We start from the raw sequence: 17,131 nt of genomic DNA, 5'->3' as shown, positions 1-17,131 counted from the left end.
GTTAGTTTCCATCAAGTTTATTCTCACTTATACTTATGTGAGGTGTTGGACCATAAACCCCTTAGTAAGATTCAGTCTATTTATTCGGACTTGCTACTTCAAAGCTAATTGCCAGTACATATAAGAAACAAGTAGAAAGCAATCACTCGTTCTTGGTTAGCACTGAAATCTCTCTGAGTAATGGAGGCAAAGACTGACAGCCTCTGTTCAACACTATTCCAAAGAAACTCTAAAAATCCTACTTGACCTGCAGTTCCTGAGTGTCCACCAGAATCTATCACCGTCTTCTCGTAGTTGAAGTCTTTATCAGCTGTACCGGCTGCTATGGGCCTACTCGGCCCCGCTGTCGTCTCGCTGCGGAATCTCCAAACTGCCGGCACTGGCTCTGAATCTGCATCTGAATCTCTGCTTCTATCTATTCCGCTGCCTGGCATTTTATTTCGTTTCTCATGTACTTGGGTGAACACGAATTAATTTGTTTCACACGACCCTTTCATTTCTAAGTGATCGGATTGCACAAGAACGCCTATGGTTCCACACGACACTCTCGTTTCTAATTGGCCGGCTTGCGCAAGAATGCCTTCGGTTCCAGGCGACACTTTCGTTTCTAGCTTCACACAATTTGGTTCCACACGAGTCTCTTCCACACGTGACTGACACTCTCTCTTGCTGTGTTATCGCCCTGGTATTTGCGTCTTCCATTGTGTGAGTTTGATTCATGCTGCTTCCTCTGGAAGGAAGTCAAACACTAAGGTATTTGATCAACAAGCCATACTTGGCAGCCTCCGCCGCTTATCTTGTCCCTACGTCCTGGTGGACTATATCTTAATGTCGGCTGGCTGTTTGCCTATGGAGCCTGGACTCATATTATGGTCACAAAAGCAAGAATAAAAATTAAAATTTTCTACAGTCACAACAAATAGTACACCTGGAAGGACGACTCCAATTTTGATATGATGACGGCAATGCTATCTGGGGAATAGTAGGTGTACTGACGATAGTTTTAGCGACGTCCGCCAACATATAGCATAGTCTCATAGCTACCAGAGTGCCATCTATGTCTTCTATTTAAGAGAGAATACTAACAACCAGAAGGCTCACTGTGGCGTAAACGTGTGAAACAAGCAAGCAATCACGCCAAGCAGGGGGTTTCTTGCTTCCTACCGCCAACTGAGCGAGACTGAAAGGGGTCAAATTGTGGCGTTCCGAGTGGCCAGATACTCCTTTCGATGAATTACCACGCAAGTTGGACGTGATGCGTCAGTTGTGCAACGATGCTTGTATCAGTGGTCACTTGAACATTCTCACACCAGTAGACGAAGTTCTGGATGCCTTGGACGCCCGCCAAGATCGTCGTATTGTAAGGACAGACAGCACACCTACCACAGCACAGGTAAGAGGGCTTCTGACACCAGACGTGTCAACACGACCTTTTGCGAACCAGATATTAAGAATGGGACTACGGGCACGCACACCTCATGACCGTCTTCCACTCGCCCCACAGCATCGACATGAATGGCTAGCCTGGTGCCGTCAGAGGATCACTTGGTAGATGGGATGGCGCGTGTGGTCCTCAGCTATGGAAATAGATTCTTGCTGCACGCAGCTGATGATCGTTTGCCTGTACGACATAGATCTGACGAGTGCCATCTCGTAGAGGTCATTCCTCCAAGGAATACTGGTGACATTCTAGGCCTTCTGGTCTGGGGTACGATAAGCTGCAATCGCGTTCTCTTTTTTTGTTTCTGGAGGGCACGCTAATCAACGCTCGGAATGTGCACAATATTTTAGACCTGTTCTTTCGCCTTTCTTGCAAAATGACGGTGATATAGTGTTCCGTCGGGGTAATGTTCGCCCGCACACTATCCCTGAAACTCGACGCACTCTTCAAGACATGCAGCAACTTCCCTGGCCAGCACGAACTCTGGAGTTGTATCCAATCGACCACATGTGGGATACCACAGGACGAGAAGAGACTCGTGTGACTTGTAACAACAATTATTATAGAACATCATGAACAGGTCGAGCAGGCGTGCCGTAGCGTATTCCAGGACAGTATTCGCCAACCTTACGATTGACTGGATGTCAGAGACAGCACCTGTATTGCCTCCAGCGGAGGCTACAGCATGTATTAATACGGGTGTTTCTGCATGGGTCGGTACCTCATACCTCGCAACCTTTTCTGCTACTGATCTGTAAATGTAATATTTTCATCTACTCCATATTCACTGTTGCAACAACAAATCTTGAGTGAATTGGAGATCTCTGAAAGGGAGTATTAATGTTCTTGTGGCAGTGTGTGTTTCTGATTCGTTCCGACTACATCACTCCTAAACGATGTAGAAAATTCTCAAGTACATACGAAAATTGTCGTTCTCGTTTTTGGAAGAACCATTTTATTATCCATTGTCTTTGCAGGACGAGCTGAGAGAGGAGCTTGAGACCTGCAATTACAATGGTCGTGTAGAACAAAAAGGACCGTCAAAGCGATCTGAAAATTGACTACTCAGGCGGATATGTGACTTCGCAAATATCACTGGAAGTACACATTACTTACAATTACGTAAGACTCTCTCTATAAAGGCATATCCTGATGCTCGTATTTCATTGAATATGGGAAGAGAAGTGACAATTCAAGACCAACGATAGTTGCTAATAAGTAATTGTCGACTTAAAGAATGTGAGCTGGATAATTGAGGTTTGTGGACTTGCCCATATTTAATTTTGCAGAGTGCTAGGCAAGAGCGATAAAACTAATGGAAACGTTTTGGTGATAGGTCAGATGTAAGGAACAACAATATTTGATGAGACTTAGCATGAAAATCTACTTGTGTGCACAAGTGATGACGACTGCTAGTAGGTTGGGTGCACACTGCAGCACTGCCAGGTGACCAGAGGGACCTTAGACGCCATTGTTATCAAATGCTACGTTTCTCTCTGGCACAGTTTAGATAAGAACAGCATCTGACGTCACCCGGTGAAGAAATGCGCTGTAGCACTCCTGTAGACATCCATCCGCCAATGCTCTTCGTCTATCAGCCTAGTAACTAACACCGTGGAAAACAACCTTCAGGTGATTATTAATCCGAAGAATAAATTATCATCCTCTTTTGCATTCATCGGGTGAGAATCAAAGATATTATTTCAGAATACGTTTTATGAAAATCGGTTGCAATCACTCTTGCCGTAGTCCAAAACAGATACATTTTGTCGACATAAAAGAAAATTGCAAGTAAGGACCAAGAAAGTTTGCAGGTTCAAATATATAACGGTTTATTAATCAGGGAATGATGAAGCATGGACAGCTGCAGCAAACTTGTCTTTGGACTGAAGACTACTAGAACAAAATCATTAATTGCAACATATTGCAACTAGTGTGTTTAATATTTTTGATAAATATTAGCTGCAAATGACTCTAATTAATGTTCTTAATATCTGCACCCATATTTCTAGATGAATTATAATTTATCATACATATAAGAAAATTTCCGCGGTTTGCAACTCAATGTTTTATTTCTGTCCACCGAAACGTGTATTGCCTGTCCATGTTAAACATTTACAGTGGTCTACAGGAAAAAAAGTTTATTGACTTCTACATATTTTTACACAGATCTGTTATGATTCTTGGCAGCTCATTTAAATTATCTAAGTATATAAAATGATATGGTTGTGTTTTTTACACTTACATTCCTTTTATGTACTTCTCGTGTATGCTTGCGTTCTTCTCCGAATATGTCGCACACATAGGACACGTGTCCAATTGACAGATCACCTTCAAATGTTTCACTTCGCATGATCTACAGTGAAGCACACTATACACAATCTTGCTTCGATTTTGTAGGGTTGGCTGGCGTATCATGGAAGCTGTACAGTGTGATAATATAGTGATGTTGGGGTGGGGATCGAGGGAGGTTGTATCTATGTGTGTGTGTGTGTGTGTGTGTGTGTGTCTGTGTGTGTGTGTGTGTGTGTGTGTGTGTGTGGATGTGTGTGTAAGAGAGAGAGGGGAGAAAGTTAAAAACAACAGTTGAGAAACATATGAATTAAGATGTTGTACTCGCAAGTTTGAATACATTGGGATGACTACAAGACATTCAACTGCCAGATACAAAGAACATATGACACTAAGGAGTTAACGCACCCACTCCACATACGCAGAACATCTAATAAAAGAAAATTACCACTATTCTGGACTAAAGACTAAAATGGCAATCTCATGCCACAATTACCAAAGAAAGGGGAGAATATTTCATACAGAATGTCATAAATAACAATGAAGATACACTAAATGACAGAATAGCAGTAACTGACGGGTAACATGCTCACTGTTTCATACACTGACGGAAAAAAGTCGCAGCACCAAGAAGAAGGTGTGCAACGTAAACGAAAGGAGGTAGGTGTGTTTCTACAACTGAAAGGTGATGTATAGTCAAATTTCGTGACAGTCGCATAAGAGTGACGCTAGTAGTACCCCTATGAGATGCACATCAGGTGTGCTTTAAATACTCGCTGTAACAGTCGTGGGCAACAGCTTTGAGACTGGACATGGTGACTGATGTTAGTTAAGAATACCTTTAAGGTGACAAAGATGCCATTATCAGTACACCACTGAGTTTGAACGATGTCGTGTAATATGACCACGAGAAGCGGAAAGTTCCTTCTGCGATATTGCAGGACTTGGCACGAATGTAGCTACTGTACATGATTGCTGGCAACGATGGTCACGAGAATGTACGGTAGCTAGATCAATGGGCTCTGGACGGCCACATGGCTGTGCTAAGAGGGAAGAACATCATGTTCAGCGTATGGCTCTGGCGCATTGTACTGCATCTGCAGCAGCAATTTGAGCAGCAGTTACACACAGTGACACATGTCAGTTACTTGAAGGACAACTCTGACACACGCCCAGCAGCGTGCATTGCTGTGGCCCCAAACCCCCGCCATTCGCGACTTCCGTGGTGTCAAGCGAGAGTCATTGGAGGATAGGGTGGAGGATTGTTGTATTTTCTGATGAAAGGTAGTTCTGCCTCTGTGCCATTGGTGGCCGTGCGTTGGTTAGAAGGCGGCTAGTTGAGGGCTTGCAATCAACCTGTCGGGGTGCTAGACACACTGGACCTACACCGGAAATTATGATCTGGGGTGCGATTTTGTATGATAGCAGGAACACTCTCGTCATTATCCCAGGCACCCAAACTGCAAATCTGTACGTCGGTCTGGGGATTCCGCCTTTTGTGTACCCATTCATGAAAAGAATTCCAGGAGGTGTTTCCCGACAGGATGCCATATACCGCTCTTGTAACCCAACATCCGCTACACAGTGTCGACACGTTGTCTTGGCCTACTCGATCACCAGGTCTGTTTCCAGTCGAGCACATATGGGACATTACCGGATGAAAACTCCAGTGTCATCCACAAGCAACATTGACCGTTCCTGTATTGACCAATCAAGTCCAACAGACATGCAACTCCATTCCACAAACTAACATCCGGCACCCGTAAAACACTATGGATGCATGTCTGCATGCTGCGTACAACATTCTGATCGTTACACCAGTTATTTATGTACCAGAATTTCATGTTTGCAACTACTTATCTTGCGCTTACATTAAGCTGTGATCTTGCAATGTTAATCACTGAAATATGTTATCTAGACCAACGTATTCCTGGCAGTACATTAGCTTTTACTTTAAGCGTGTGTGGTGATGCGACATTTTATTCTGACAGTGTAAATCATCACAAAAAAATCACCCACAGACACACAGTCTCCACCACCCATCCTGTCTCCATCCGTATCCCAACACCCCACTCCAGTCTCACCACCTACAGCTCCCATGACCCCTCAGTCAGAGCTACAGCAGGTGCCCAAGAGGCTGTGCAGTGTGGTACAGTATAGGTAATGTGCAATGAAATATTTAAATGTGACGTATCAATTGGACAGCTGTACTCTATGTGCATCTGCTACATACAGAAGAACACAAAGAAACGACCACATATTTTTAAATATTAGATAATAGAAGACAAATGGCAAATAATGAAACAGAAGTCGAGGATTACCATCCATCAATACGAAGTCTGGGCCCACAGCACCTCGTTACAACAGCGCATGAGATCCCAAGATCACCTCGCGGTACCTGACAGCAGTTAAATCTTGCTGATTCGCCCCTACAATTTCATGAAGAGGTGTTCTAGAGGTCGACGTAATCCCTGCCCACACCATTAGGAATCCTACTCGATATATGTCTCTTTCCACAACGTTTGGGTCCATAAATCGTGTTCCACGTGCCCTCCAGATGCGAATCCACGATAATCACTCTCCAGATAAAATGTAGACTCATCCGTGGAAAGAACATTGGCCCACCGTTCGACTGTCCAGGTGGCATGTTGAAGGTTCCACTCTAGACGTTCACTTCTGTAAAGACACGCCAGAGGTAAACCGACAGAAGGCCTCCAACAATAAAGGCCACTCTGCTGAAGCCTTCTGTACATCGTTTACCTCGATACTCCAAGTCCAGGTGACGCTGCGAGGTCATATGGCAGTTTCAACGCAGTAGTGAGGCGGTACCGTCGTGCAATTACAGCCAAATAATGGTCCGCTCTTTCTGATTTCACACGTGGTCAGCCCTGTCCTGGTCTCCAGGATGCAGTTTCCGTCACCTCATCAGAGAAACAACAGAACGATTCACGTTAAGCAATAGGGCCACATCAGTTTGCGACACTCCTGCTGCCATTCTTCCTATAGCCCTCTACAGCGTCTTCTCAGTGCATACTGTAACGTCTGTGACTGTGTACATAACGATTGTGGATGTGGGACTACCTGCAAACACTACTCCGCTTGACAGATAGCAGGACGTCATTGCTAAGAGTGCTTATCCGTTGATAGGAATGCCATCTTCCGTGCAGAACACTATCTTAACGACATCTGTTGACAGTTTCTATGATCATATTGTGACTTAGACACAGGACGGGGAAACACCAGTTTGTTGCTTTAATTTTGGACACCAGTGTACCAGCAGTACTCTCATCCCATCGAACATTTTGTAGATAAACTCAATGCGGCAGCTCTGCGTGAATGAGGTGCGTGTCTCCTTGTTTCGACAGACGCTTTTGCAATGTCTTCTCTGTGGCGTGGCAGGGGACCTGACGAGCGAGATGAGCACTATAAGATGCAGTACAGGAAGTGGTCCTCATTGTTTTCAGTCTAAATAGCCAGCTGAGTACCTCGAACAGTTTTGACATCCTCTGTCAATCCAATCCGGGAAAAATCATATACCACCCAGAAATGGACAAGCGTAGTGGAGACGATCTTTTTCGTAGTCTTGTTCCATCTTGTAAGTCTTCTGGCAATAAATGGCAGTCTTTCGTTAGCTTTCCCTTCAACATTGTGTATGTGACCATCTCAGTTTAAGTTATTTAGATTGTAATACCTAAGTATTTAGTTGAATTTACAGTCTTTAGATTCGTATATTTTCACTATGTGATCAAAACTACCCGGACACGCCCAAAAACATACGTTTCTCATATTAAGTGCATTGTGCTGCCACCTACTGCCATGTACTCACCATCAGCGACCTCAGTAGTCGTTAGACATCATGAGAGTAGAATGGGTCGCTCCGCGGAACTCACGGACTTGGAACGTGGTCAGGTGGTTGGGTGTCACTTGTGTCATAAGTCTGTACGCGAGATTTCCACACTCCTAAACATCCCTAGGTCCACTGTTTCCGATGTGTTAGCGAAATGGAAACGTGAAGGGACACGTACAGCACAAAAGCGTACAGGCCGACCTCGTCAGTTGACTGACAGAGACCGCCAACAGTTGAAGAGCGTTGTCATGTGTAATAGTCAGGCATCTATACAGACCATCTCATAGGAATACCAGACTACATCAGGATACACTGCAAGTACCATGACAGTTAGGCGGGAGGTGAGAAAACTTGGATTTCATGGGCGAGCAGTTGCTCACAAGCCACACATCACGCCGGTAAATGCCAAACGACGGCTCGCTTGGTGTTTATTTAGAGTTAATTACCACTTTTTGCACCGTACAGATATCTTGCCTAAATCATTTTTCAGTTTGTTTTGATCTGACGACTTTACGGTAAACTACAGCATCATCTGCAGAAAGTCTAAAAAGGCTACTCAGTCCTGTGTCACATATGTAGAGCAAGGAAAGCAGTATCATTTATAAAGACCAAGGAAAGCAGAGGGCTTTTAGCATTTCCTTCCATGAGCACCGCTTATGACTTCTGTTTTACTCGATGACATACCAGTTACTACAAATTGTAATCCTTGTGACAGGAAATCATGAAACCAGTCGCAAGGCTGAATCGATACTCCATATGCAAGGACTTAGATTAGAAGCCGCTTGTAAGGAGCGATTTCAAAAGTCTCCTGGAAATATAGAAATATGAAATCAATTTCTCATCGCCTGTTGATAGCATTCATTTCCTCACGTGGATAGGGATCTATTTGTATTCAGAAGAACGATGCTTCCTGAATCTGTGCTGTCTATGTGTTATTAGATAGTTTTCTTCGAGGTAATTCGTAATGTTGGAGCGCAGTATACTCGAAAATCTTACACCAAATAGACATTAGTTATCCGGGCCTGTAATTCATCGGAATACTCCCGTTTCCTTTATTGAATATAGATGTGACAATGCGCAACATACCAGACTTTAGGTGCGGATCTTTCGTCAAACAAGCTGTTGTGTATGATTGCTGGAGATGGAGCTGTTATATCGTCATACGCTGAAAAGAACCAAATTAGTGTAAAATCTGGACCGGAAGATTTGCCGTTATGAAGTGATTTAAGTAGCTTTGCTACATAGAGGATATCTACATATCTACTCCTAAGTATCTCTAGTTTTCAGCTGCACTTGATTAGAATTCAGAAAGATTTTTTTCGTCTTCTTTGGTGAAGGAATTTCGGAGAACCTTGTTTAGCAACTCCGCTTTCGTTGCACTTTCATCGGTAACGTCACCACTTCGGTCGCATAGTGAATGTGGACCTTGCGTCATGGCGCTGGCGTACTCTTACATACAATCAGAATCTCTTTGGATTTTCCGTCAGATTTCGAGACAGAGTTTCTTTGTGAAAACCTTTAAAAGGATCTCGCATTGAATTCCGCGTTAAATTTCGAGTTCTGCAAAACATCTTTGCGTTCTTAAAAATTAGGATGCTCTTTCGTTGCTTTTGCAAAAGTGTATTGACCTGTTTTGTGTACAATGGGTGATAAATTGCCTCTCTTATTAATTTATTGGTATAAATCTCTGAATTGCCGTCGATGATATTTCTTTGAATTTTAGCCCCATCTGGTCTAAACTTACATAGTTACTTTGAAAGGAATGGGAACTGACTCGTATCAAGTCGTCAATACGATTTTTATCTGACATTTAAATAGATATATTTTGCGTTGTTTTTTGGTGAAACTGGATCACTAATTCCTGTATCCATCATGATGCTCCCTATCTGCTCACGATTATTTGTTGCTACGGAATGATTTGTACCTCGAGTAGGCTCCTAGACTAATTGCTGTACATAATGTTTAGAGGAAATATTTACTCGTAGCGCAGTTCCAGGCAATGTTTTGCTCCTACCACAGACTTCGTACATGAATTTTTCTTAACTGGATTATCTGTGACGAGGGTCAGTAAGAGGGACCAAATATTAATCGATTCTAGTTGTCAACAATATTCTTTATCCATAGTAACAAAGGCACTATCTACTTCATTTTCACTACAAGATAAAGTACTTCTAAGAGCAACAGACACTCCACCATAAACGAACTTTAATCTATACTTTTTAAACAACGTTAGGTCATTGGTAAAAATTGCGGCTGACTTCCTCCGGCTTAGGCAACTTTCAGTATTTATAACGATTTTTGTCTCAGTGCCGGCCGCAGTGGCCGATCGGTTCTAGGCGCTTCAGTCCGGAACAGCGCTGCTGCTATGGTCGCATGTTCGAATCCTGCCTCGGACATGGATGTGTGTGATGTCCTTAGGTTAGTTAGGTTTAAGTAGTTCTAAGTCCAGTGGACTGATGACCTCAGATGTTAAGTCCCATAGTGCTTAGAGCCATTTGAACTATTTTTGACTCAGTGATTTCTGTTAGCGCTAAGAACTCTGGTACTATCTCATAACTGCTACGACAATTTACCACTACAATACCGGCTGAACCTAGGTCTATCCTCAGCTTGCATTTGACCTGCACTCTTTGACGCTGAAGCCCTTTTTGTATTTTCCGGAGACCCTTTACTCTAAAAAGCATCAAGTCGACACCATATAGCTCCAACTTCTCTTGTTGTTGCCTACTGTATGTGATAGACACATGATCTACTTAGGACTACAAACCGGTTGTACCTAGGTTTATCCTCAACCTGTGTTTGACTTGCGCTCTTTGACACTGAAGCCCTTTTTGTATTTTCTCAGGACCGTCTAATTTAAAAAAGCATCCAGTCGACACCATATACCTCCAACTTTTCTTGTTGTTGACTGCTGTATATGATAGACACCTAATCTAGTAAGTGGAACCAACTACCTCACCTCCCTATGACACAGGAATCTGCAGCGTACGTCCTCTAAAATGGTTCAAATGGCTCTGAGCACTATGGGACTCAACTGCTGAGGTCATTAGTCCCCTAGAACTTAGAACTAGTTAAACCTAACTAACCTAAGGACATCACAAACATCCATGCCCGAGGCAGGATTCGAACCTGCGACCGTAGCGGTCTTGCGGTTCCAGACTGCAGCGCCTTTAACCGCACGGCCACTTCGGCCGGCACCGTACGTCCTCGCAGAATTGTCTGACCCTCTAATTCGAAACCTCCACTCGGCTCTAAACCATAAGAACACAATTTTGCCTTTCGACGATGCTATAGATAGTGTGATCTGCCTCCACATAGCAAGATATCCTGGCAGTATATACCAATTCAGATACTCGCCTGAAGCCAGAAAGGATCTCTTTCGATCCTAAGTGACACATATCATTAGTACCGACATAAGCCACAACATGCAGTTAGCTACACCCTGTACTATTCATGGCATCTGAAGGAAACATTCCACATCTGGGATGGCTGTCATCGGTATGTACAGAGATTGTACACTGGACTTCTTCCCCTGCTTGGCAGCTTTATCCCTAAGAATCCACATTATGAACCAACATAGGAGAACGCACATGCCAGTATTCTCACCCCCGACTGTCTCTGATTCAGGGCAACTGATTGCATCTCTTTCAGGATTTTTATCAGTCACACCTAGATCCTGAATTCATTTTATCAGGCGTAACGGGGATGTCTTTCAATCGGCCCCCGAGAAAGTCTTTCGCTGTCTGCTACACCTCGAAACGACCTCCCACTCGACCAGTGGTGAGGTGCCAACCTCATTGCGGGCAGTGACCGAGTCTTCCACAGCGGGAGAATGATCGGAGGACATGTGAGACTGCTGGACGTCTCTTGAATAACCATGCCATGTGCACTCCAAACAATGCAACAATCTCAAGCTGCGTTACTGAAGCCAGCGCCTCCTGGAGCTGTGAGCCGCCTCCTAGACCTATGAGCGAAGGATCACCAACTCAGCCCGCATCCGAACTCAGCAATCACAGTCCCTATCCGTACTAAAGACGGCAAGACTCTACCTCTCTACACTACACAATTATCGAAATGCTGGACTGTGCCTAGGAAATACATATACTCTAAGTGATCAAAAGTATCCGGACACCTGGCTGAAAATGACTTACGAGTTCACGCCGCCATCCATCGGTAATGTTGGAATTCAATATGCTGTTGGCCCACTTTTAGCCTCAATGACAGCTTCAACTCTCGCAGGCATATGTTCAATCAGGTGCTGGAAGGTTTCTTGGGGAATTGAGCCCATTCTTCACGGAGTGCTGCACTGATGAGAGGTATCGATATCGGTCGGTGAGGCCTGGCAGGAAGTCAGCGTCCCAAAATATGCCAAAGGTGTTCTATAGGATTCAGGCCAGGACTCTCCTCCAGACAGTCCATTACAATAATGTTATTGACGTGTAACCACTCCGGCACAGGCCGTTCATTATGAACAGGTAATCGATCATGTTGAAAATTGCAATCGCCATCCCCGAATTGTTCTTCAGCAGTGGGAAGCAAGAAGGTGTTTAAAACATCAGTGTAGGCCTGTGCCGTGATAGTGCCACGCAAATCAACAAGGGGTGCAAACCAACTTCAAGAAAACGACGACCGCACCATAACACCTCCGCCTCCGAATATTACTGTTAGCACTACACACGCTGGCAGATGACATTTACCGGGTATTCGTCATACCGACACCCTGCCATTTGATCGCCACATTGTGTACCGTGATACATCACTCCATACAATGTTTTTCCACTGCTCAATCGTCCAATGTTTAGGCTCCTTACACCAAGCGAGGCATCGTTTGACATTTACCGGCGTGATGGGTGGCTTATGAGCAGCTGCTCCACCATGAAATCCAAGTTTTCTCAGCTCCAGCCTAACTGCCATAGTACTTGCAGTGGATCCTGATGCAGTTTGGAATTCCTGTGTGATGGTCTGTATAGATTTCTGCCTATTACACATAACGACCCTCTTCAACTGTTGGCGGTCTCTGTCAGACAACTGACGAGGTCGGTATGTACGCTTATGTGCTGTAGGTGACCCTTCACATTTCCACTTCACTATCACATCGGAAACAGTCGACCTAGGGATGTTTAGGAGTGTGGAAATCTCGCGTACAGACGTACGACACAAGTGACACCCAATCACCTGACCACATTCGAAGTCCGTGAGTTCCGTGGAGCGGCAGTAGGTGGCAGCACAATACACCTAATATGAAAAAAGTATGTTTTAGGGATTTTCCAGATACTTTTGATAATGTAATGTATATACAAGGAATTTAAGAACTAAACTACAATGGCATTTGATGTCATAACTAAACGGGGCGTTGCGAATATGTAGGATCCTGCTGATTTGGAGAACAACATGGGCCGTAGTGGTTACAATGGAATGCGATAAGGACCCCTAAACCCCATAGACTCATTTGCTTACTAAATTTCCCTTCCAAAATTTAGGAGCATCTGCTATGTGATCGTTTGCAGGGAAATAGGGAGCTCTTGAGTCTGAACCAAAGCCAATATTGATTCGGTACAGAAAAGGAAAGTCTGTGGGTGATGCAGTTAACTGAGTTCTTCAGACTGTCGAAAATTGGACTGCGACATATACAGTTGCAATCTTGATTGATATGATAGGGTCAATCGATAATCTCTCTTGGCTTGCGATGTTCGCACGTCTCCGAGATCTTGGGGTCCCCAAATGTCAGGGTAAGACATTTGTCGATTACTATTGTGGCCTGTAGCGACTAGTGGAGCGGAGCAAGCTAACCAAAAAGATTAACAAGAGCTGTCCTCAGGTCTATATAAGTGGTCCATTGTTCAGGGATCTTAGTGTTGAACGCCTATTAGACGAGGCAGATACTGTTTAGGGTATTGTTGCATACGCAGATGTCACCCTACTAGTTGTCTGCGGATTCAACGGCGAAACTTGAAGAAAAGACGAATGATGTGCAACAATGGATCACGGGCAAAAGACGACTACAGCTGTTCATGAAACCACATAAATACTTTGTAAATGAATAATTTCTTTCGCCAGAAATCCCTCCTTGAGATTTGACGGAATCCCTATAAAAGTCGAGGAAAGAAACTTAGTAGAACATATAAAATCTGTTAATCAGAGCGTGGCTGAAATTACGCACAATACTGCCCGTGCTCGCACTGCCAAATGTAAATCTGGTTGTACGTTGTACAGTTGCAATCACGAAGGTGTCTTCGATGCTATTGTGCACTTCACTGCAAGCTGCTGGGCGCATCGCCTACAGCTGAAGACCTACGAACAATACTGTGATGAGTTCCTCGGAGCATACTTCTGAGGCTCACCGGTACCTTTTGCACTATATGTTTTGTACCTGGTATGTGCCCAATGGATATCGCAGTATATTGCAGAGCAGCGTTACACTTGTGAAGGCATGAACAATATGATCCTGTCTACGGGATATTGAAGCTCATGTTACTGATAAAAGACTTAACATCCTGGAAGTCAGACGAATTGCACAATGAGACATTAAAAGCGCTACAAGGCACAAATACAGCATATTCTCAAGCAGCAGAACCAGGCTCAGATTGCACAATATTGTCCTATTCGAGGTACTGTTCATCACTTAACAGGTCACGGTCCACATCCCAAACACGTGCATCGAGGGGGGGGGGGGGGAGGGGGTGTTGTAATGTTGTAATACACCAATCTGTGAAAGTGACAAGGAAGGTTCCGCTGATCATTTAATTTTCAGTGGTTCCCGTTTCCAGGTGGAGAGAAAATGCAGTCAGTTAGGCTGTGACATGTAAGCAATTATAGCTGACCAGAGCATATGGAATACAGTTAATATCATTGAACATAGAGTATCTAAATGGCAACTGCTCAGCTTCCAGTACATAAGATTAACAGAACGCTATGAATATTGAAAATAGCGTCAACATATCACAAGAAGTGCTTCCTTCATTATTCCGAACGATAGGCAAGAGTAAATATAATTAAGAGAAACCTATATTAAAAATATTTTTAAAATGTAGTGGCGACTCACACGGTTACGCGTTGCCTCGAGGATTGCCAAGGTACGCGCCTACCAGTGTAGGCAATGTTGAATATTGTAACAGTAACAAGTCTAGTAAGGAAATAGTTTTAACTAGCCTGCAAACCACGGTTTCTTTCTTCAAGTCTGACAGTAACAGGTCTAACAATATAAGCAAGTTACTTACGTAGAACTTGAATTAAATTCCGTTTATTTCTTGTTGTTTTTATTTCTTTATATTTCCAGTGTGATGTTCTATGTCTGCATTGATGTTTTCAACTGTTGCTGCTAACGTGATTTAAACTACATAACTTAAAACACTGTACGTCACCGTCAGTGTTGAGTATACACGATCTGTTTAGAGCCTCCAGATAACAGGTCTAAAATTCATGGCAATGAACTGTATTTAAACTGCAAATGCTCCCCTTGAACCATGGGCTGTGCCGTCGGTGGGGAGGCTTGCGTGCCACAGCAATACAGATAGCCGTACCGTAGGTGCACCCACAATGGAGGGGTACCAGTTGAGAGGCCAGACAAGTATGTCGTTCCTGAAGAAGGGCAGCAGCCTTTTCAGTAGTTGCAGGGCAACTGTCTGGATGAATGACTGATCTGGCCATGTAACATCAACCAAAGCGGCCTTCCTGTGCTGGTACCACGAACGGCTGAAAGCAAGGGAGAACTACAGCCGTCATTCTTCCCAAGGGAATGCAGCTTTATTGTATCGTTACATGATGATGGCGTCCTCTTGGGTAAAATATTCCGGAGGAAAAACAGGTCTCTATTCGGATCTACAGGCGGGGACTACTCAGCAGGACGTCGTTATCTGGAGAAAGAAAACTGGCTTTTACGGATCGGAGCGTGGAATGTCAGATCCGTTAATCGGGCAGGTAGGTCACAAAATTTAAAAAGGAAAATGAATAGGTCATAGTTAGATGTAGTGAGAATTAGTGAAGTTCGGTGGCGGGAGGGACAAGACTTCTGGTCAGGTGAATACAGGATTATAAATACAAAATCAAATAGGGGTAATGAATAAAAAATAGGAACGCGGATAAGTTACTATGAACAGCATAGTGACCACATTATTGTAGAGAAGATAGACACGAATTTCATGCCTACCACAGTAGTACAAGTTTATGTGCCAACTAGCTCTGAAGATGGCGAAGAGGTTTAAGAAATGTATGATGCGACAAAAGGAATTATTCAGGTAGTTAAGGAAGACGAAAATTTAATAGCCGGGGGAGGGGGGGGGGGGGCTGGAATTCGATAGTAGGAAAAGGGAGCGAAAGAAAAGTACTAGGAATGAGAGACCATGACGCCTAGTAGAATTTTGCACAGACCATAACTTAATCACAGCTAACACTTGGTTTAAGAATCGTGAAAGGACGTTGTATACGTGAAAGAGGCCTAGAGACACTGGAAGGATTCAGATAAATTATATAATGGTGAGATAGGGATTTAGGAATCAGGTGTTAAATTGTAAGACATTTCCAGGGGCAGATGTGGACTCTAAACACAATTTCTTAGTTATGAACTGCAGAATAAAATTGAAGAAGCTGAAAAAAGGTAGTAATTTAAGGAGATGGACCTGGATAAACTGAAAGAATCAGAAGTTGTAGAGAGCTACAGAGAGAGCATTAGGAAACGAATGACAAGCACTGGGGAGAGAAATAAAGTAGAAGAAGAATGGATAGCTTTGAGAGGTGAAATAGTGAAGGCAGCACAGGATCAAGTAGGGAAAATGGCGAGAGCTATTAGAAGAAGTCCATGGGCAACAGAAGAGATATAGAATTTAGTTGATGAAGGGAGAAAATATAAAAATGCAGTAAATGAAGCAGGTGAAAAGGAATACAAACGTCTCAAAAATGAGATCGACAGGAAATGCAAAATGGCTAAGCAGGGAATGGCTAGAGGACAAATGCAAGGACGTAGAGGCACTTTTCACTAAGGGTAAGATAGGTACTGCCTGCAGGAAAATCAAAGAGACCTTTGGAGAAAAGAGAAGCATTTCTATGTACATCATAAGCTCAGATGAAAAAGCAATCCTAAACAAAGAAGAGAAAGCAGAAAGATGGAAGGAGTATACAGACGGTCTATACAAGGGGGACATACTTGAGGGCAATATTATGGAAATTGAACAGGACGTAGATGAAGATCAAATGGGAGATATGATACTGCGTGAAGAATTTAAGCCGGCCGCGGTGGCCGTGCGGTTCTAGGCGCTGCAGTCCGGGACCGCGGGACTGCTACGGTCGCAGGTTCGAATCCTGCCTCGGGCATGGAGGTGTGTGATGTCCTTAGGTCAGTTAGGTTTAAGTAGCTCTAAGTTCTAGGGGACTGATGACCTAAGATGTTAAGTCCCATAGTACTCAGAGCCATTTGAACCATTTTTGAAGAATTTAAATACCCACTATGCATAAAATTCATTTAAATACCTGTTCATTCTACCAAGTGTGTTTCTTTGTCTATTTAATCTGCGCTATTTCTTCCTGAACCAGTACCAATGGTAGTTGTGTTTTCGAAC

This window comes from Schistocerca piceifrons, chromosome 1 (assembly GCF_021461385.2).
Source record: "Schistocerca piceifrons isolate TAMUIC-IGC-003096 chromosome 1, iqSchPice1.1, whole genome shotgun sequence".
NCBI lineage: Eukaryota > Metazoa > Arthropoda > Insecta > Orthoptera > Acrididae > Schistocerca > Schistocerca piceifrons.
This window is presented reverse-complemented; position numbering follows the sequence as displayed.